Genomic DNA, 6,516 nt, shown 5'->3' with positions numbered 1-6,516 from the left:
TCCCGATACCAACAAGACCAAACATTATTCAATTTCTAAAAACCGTTATGATTTCAGTTTAAAAACCATTGGGTCATCACATGTATATGACTAGAGTTCACTTGGACTCATTATAATCAGGTCCGAGTCTTATCCTTTAAATTTATTTATTTGTCCACAAATGGATATTGGGCCAGAGTCATTTGGACTCATTAGTAGGCCCAAACCTTCCTGAATCCATTATGTTTAAATTGATAGATTGCTTAATAATTTTGTTTTGGGCCAAATTCATCTAGATTAAATCAGGTCCAAGTTTCTTTAGATTTAATTTAGCTGTTTGAATAATAGACAATATATGTCTTGGGCTAGAGTTCATTTAGACTCAACCTTTGTCAGGCCCCAAACTTCAAGGCATTTAATAAATAAGTTGTCCCATTTGATCAAAGAAGTATTTCATATAGTATTGAACCTTTACACCTAGCCACATGATGTAGAATACTTAGAGACATAATCACAACTTTAGGTACACTTTTAAATTAGATTAACTATTACAATTATGTATACGCATGTGTGACATGGTTGTGATGCCAAGGTATACGTTCGCGTGACCATGGTTAAATATATTTTTTATTAAAACGTCTTAATCGAATATTCGTAGAAATGCTTTAGGCGCGAGTTTTGAATTGTTATTATGATTACGTTTCTGTCAAATAAATTCAAAGTATGTGTTCGCGCAATTTTGACTAAACCTTCTTTTTAAATAGACTAAATTTAGGAATTGAGTATACGTACGTGTAACTCATCTTACGTTAATTTCTTAGATATGAATTATCAAGTGATTAATAGCGGTAAAAGGTAAAATAAACATAGGTCCTAAAATGAGTAATTAGATAAAATAAGCCAAGTATAAATTGCTAAGCGACCGTGCTAAAACCACGGAACCCGAGAATGCTTAACACCTTCTCCCGGGTTAACAAAATTCCTTACCTAGTTTTTGTAGTTTCGCAGACTTTAAATGAAGTCAAATTTTCTTCGATTTGGGATTTTAAAAATAAATCGGTGACTTGGGACACCATAAATTATTCCAAGTGACGACTCTGAAATTAAATAAATAATTCCATTTTGATTATGTCACTTAAATTAAAAAAATTCCCTTATATCCTCCTTGGGTAAAAAGGAGGTGTGACAATTTGAACTGAAAATTGGCGGGAGGCATAGCGCATATGCAGGAGGCTACAACGCCTCCTATATATGCGCTATACCTACATAAAAAAAAAACAGGCCGACTCCTTCCCCGACCAGAAAGTCACAGAAGACAAAAAATCGGTCACCTCCCCCCTCTCATTTTTTTTACTGTGGTCTATGTTTTTTTGTGATTTAACTAATTTATTATTTTTTATTCGGAGTGGATTATTTATGTGCTAAAAATTAGTAAAAAGATATATGGTTATTTTATAAATAATTATTGTTATATATAATTTTATTGTTGTACGTATATTAATATGTGACTTTATTATTGTTCAGTGCCCTATAGTGTTTTGTTGTGTCCTTAATTATTATGTAGTGCCCGTTAGCGTAGTAAAACTGATAATAAATTTTAACTTATACTAGTTGACTTTGTTTATGTCCATTTAATTAATCAGTAAATAATTATCAAATATTAGATAGAAATCATAAAATAATTATTCGCCGGAAAATTTGGGCAAAATATGAAAGTTAACAAATAAATCATTACAAATAAAATAAATTCAATATTATTTACTATTAATTTTGTAGTATTTTTTATATGATTAATTATTGAATATATCTTGATTAATTATGAATTGTAATATATTATAATTCTTTTATAATTCAAAAATAACTTAAAAAGATGATAGTTCAAACAAAACCATGCAGAATTTTAGTAGAAAAATGTTGGAAACTAACATATGAAATATTAATATAGAAAATTTATCAACCTAAGTATTTATTATATGAATGATTGCTAAATTATCTTTGTAGTTATTGAAATTAACATTTAATTATCTGCTAACCCCAAAAATACCTGAAAAGAAGATGATAGTTCAACACAAACCCTCTCAAATTTTAGTCAACAAATGTAAGAAAATAACATAAAAACAACAATATAAAAAATTTGTCAAACTAAGTATTTTTATATGAATACTTATTAATTATATCATGTATAGTTATAAAAATTAATTAATTAATTCTATTATACTCAACAATAGCTGAGTAAGAAACAATCATATAAAATAATAAACTAATATATACAATAATGTAATAAACTAACATATAAAATAATAATATAGAAAATATATCAACCTAGTTAATAATACAGAAAAATATCGATTAAATAGTAATACAAAAGATATTGCAATATATTTAAAGATGTTAAACAATTAAACAAAAAAATACTTTAATTAATATAGTTCAATTTACAGATATCATCATGGAGGTTCCTCCTGTGCATCCCGGACCTGCATCTTGAGAGCTACTGTTGCTACAGGGCAACCGTAGGTTTTTACACATCTGGGATGGTCAGTGTCTATCCCAGACATTCCACCCCAGACGTATAGACAATATGTGGGATTTCAGTAAGGACCACTCACTGCATCCTCGTATAGTAAGATGCCTTCAGGATACAAATTTCTACAGGATTATAGAGATTAGCCGATTGTAGTTTGACTGGGCGTTGATCATGGCTATGATAGAGCGGTGGCAACCGGAGACGCACACGTTTCATCGACCTATCGGCGAGGCTACCATCACGCTTGAAGACGTGGAGATTCTTTTTGAACTACCTGTTGATGGTATACCTGTAGCTTACTCGCATACTCTTAGAGACTATACGGAAGTGGATTACTTTCATATGTTACAGCAGCTCAATGGTTTCCAGCCAGCAAAGCCGACTGCATTGAGTGGGGCTAGTCGATTGTAGCTGATGCCCGTTCAACAGCATTTGGTGGCGATGGACGTGGAGATAACAGATGATTCACCGCCAGGGGATATCGACCGGCACACGAGACTGTTGCTATTGTTGATGTTTGGTGGTATACTATTCCCAAACACTTTGGGAAACCTAGTCAGCTTGAGATTTCTACATCATCTGGAGTGGCTAACTGATTTATCTAGTTATAGTTGGGGTGCAGCTGTTCTAGGTTACATGTATAGGCAGATGCGCTGGGCGTGCATAGGCACCTAGAGAGACGTTGCCAGATTTTTATCGCTACTGCAGGTGAAAACATAGTCAATTCTATTCATGATTATAACATACATAGTAAAATATACCTTAAGTTTTACGTCCATAATCTATATTAGGTTTGGGCCTGGGAGCGGTTCCTGTAGTTCCAGCCACCACTGCCACCGATAGCTCCGGATATACCACCTCCACCATTTCTCTCTTTAGCTTGGAGGTGGGTTGATAGGTGAGACTACGCATGCGAGGTCGAGGCTCGACATCATCTCCTTTATTATAGGGATTTGCTGGATTTACTTGAAAGCGCGCATGTATATATGTATACTTAAGTTTACTTGGTCTGGCTTGATATGTGTTGCGTTTACTCATGATTCTTGTGTTTAATAAATAGTTCGTATGGAGGCCATACATCGACGCGCTCATAGCTGGTTTGCTCGATTATTGCTCCCGTGGCCGAGCTATGTAGAGCTCTTCCATCCTACTGATATGTCTCGATATAGTCAAGAATCGTTCCACCAAACGAGTACTTCGCCAGTTTGGTCGCCCGCAGCTTGTACCTATTCCGCCCACTTGGCACATGACACATTACCAGCGGGATGATCATTGCAAGGTTGACCAGACATGTTTGGACTAGCTAGAGGTCCAGATTGAGGTTTGGGACCAAAGGTATGGACTGATTCCACCATACCCTCCACCTGACCATATGTAGGGCGAGCATGAGTACATTGGTTGGTATCGCAACATTACCCGACTTCCCGTCGGGAATCCCGTTCAACGTGCTGGTGGTTGGTACATTCAATATGTCGGGAGGCATAAGGCATCGGTATGTTATTTGTTATACTTACTTATAATGTTAGATTATCCTTCCGTAATTAATATTTTATATGTTATGCAGGCTATTGGATTACACCAGTTGGGACTGGAGATGGTGCAGCATACAGGCAAGGGAGCGGCAGCTTTGCACATTTTTGGCCGTCGGTTTATTGATCTTGCTGCCGACACATTGAGACGTGCCCGAGAGGATGGGCGCTTAGGGTACGAGGCTTCTTATGTGTCGCTCGGAGATTACCATCATGAGCCACTATTAGAGCTTGAACGTGATAGACGTGGCAGGCGTGGCTAGAGAGGAAGGGGTGGCCCACGTGGTCGTAGTGGTCGACGAAGACGGGGTCCCCAGCAAGGGAGCGTTAAGGCACCCGTGGAGGATATTAGAGATGATCAGCCGAGTGAACAACCTGAGCCACACGATGCTCCTCATGATATGCCGTCATTCAGCCTTGAGCTGATGCAGGGACTTTGCAGGTGACCCCATCAGCTCCATTGTTGATCGCGGGAATGACCATTACATAGCAGGAGTGGGATCAGTATTGTCCTGATCGTTCAGAGCCATCGATGACTTCTGCTGATCGACCAATATGATAGGTGCATAGTGGGCGATGACTGAGTTATGGCTCATCACCGAGGGATGCTGATCTTTCACATACTTCATCTACTTCAGTGCATTTTGATGTTCCGACAAAGCATTGTGGCGCTACTCAGGTGCAAGTTTGTTTGTATTACTATTATTTAAATTTGTTTTTATGTCATATATTAGTTAGTAATATCTAAAGTGTGTTTATTTTTCTTAAAGATTTCGTCATCGCCCGTCAAGGAGGCCATATTGTGTGATACTGACTTGCCGGAGATTGATGATTTTATTCAGGAGCCTGCTGAGACCATGGTATTACCATTAAAATGTTTTTGTTAACATGTGTGTTAGTATTTTATATTTCTTATACTAAAATATGTTATTATTCTGTAGGTTACTGCTGGCCCAACGGCCGCTTCTACCAAGTCTGACAGGCTTACTGACGTTCATTTTGCAGCGCATCCTCCAATAAAGAGGCGACGTGATGAGGATGATCCTAATAGCATAGCCGGGCGGGATGGGATGCGCCTCAGGCCAACCAATTCTTTAAAGCATACATGTTGTGGGACTCATTGATATGTATTATTAGTTGTATATATGACACTAAATATAATAGCAACATTAATTATTTTTTACATAATTTGCGTATGTATTTTTATTTCTCAGGTTATTTATTAGTTTAACACTAGAACACAAAAAAATGACAGCTTAATATAAATTTAAATTCACACCAATTAAAGACAATACATGACACGCACAACATAAAAATAAAATACTACACTAAACACATCCATGTGTTTGTTTAGTCACTATCGCCCATTATTCTGTGCTTCAATCACTTAAATTGCCCTTCCAGCCTATTGTTTTCTTCTTCTGCCTCTTTTAGTTTCTCCTTCACTACTGCAAGTTGCTCTTGTAGTTTCAAGATCTGGAGTTCGTATTCACTGATCAAATTCTGAATATTTAGCTAACATGATTTGTAGTATTCCTGGTTAATGAATTCATCATACCATTCTTCATAACCACATTAATTTTTGTCCTACCAATGGGATAATAACACAAGACTATTAATTAACATGTTATATAAAACTATTAACAAACATTTTTTCCAAAAATAATAACTTACAACTTGTTTACACATCCAACGTCTGTGCCCCAAATTGCAATTTGACCAACATGGTTTCAAAATCACTTGTTTGCCACAGTAACACCTTGGTATGTCATTGCGTCAAGACATGTCTTAATGCTCGAAAATGAAAAATTAGTGGAAAGTTGTTCTATTCGTTTTAGTACAACGCAAATAATAACTGAAATGCGCTAGCTTTTTATAGGCAGCTAGGAGTGATTTTAGGTTACATAACGCATATTGGTGAAGTACTAAGTATCGCGTGCTAATGATTCTTTAGGGTACAAGTGGGTGTAGTTTTTTAGATCGACAACTTTTTTAGGTCGACATGACAATACACATAACGCATATTGGTGACGCGCTATGTTTCGCGTGATAATAATTCTTTAGGTTACAAGTGGATGCAGCTTTTCAGGTCGATAACTTTTTTAAGTCGACATGACAATACACATAACGCATATTGGTGGCGCACTATATTTCGCGTGATAATGATTTTTTAGGGTACAAATGGGTCCAGATTTTCAGATCTACAACATTTTCAGGTCGACATGACAATACATATAGTGCATATTGGTGATGTGCTACGTTTAATATACAAGTTAGTGCAGTTTAGTTCTTCTTAAGTTGAACCAAGAGATCAGTATTCAAAGACCATTTGAAGAACCATTACAACATCAATTTCAGAAATGCCACAAACATTTAATAAATAGTTTAAGAAGAGGCAAAAAGGTGAAGGTAGTTCAACAGATCCACATGGAAAATGTCACAACATAATTGATCCTACCTTGAAAAAAATATGCTAGGTTG

This window comes from Nicotiana sylvestris, chromosome 6 (genome assembly GCF_000393655.2).
Source record: "Nicotiana sylvestris chromosome 6, ASM39365v2, whole genome shotgun sequence".
Lineage (NCBI taxonomy): Eukaryota > Viridiplantae > Streptophyta > Magnoliopsida > Solanales > Solanaceae > Nicotiana > Nicotiana sylvestris.
Note: the sequence above shows the minus strand (reverse complement) of the source record.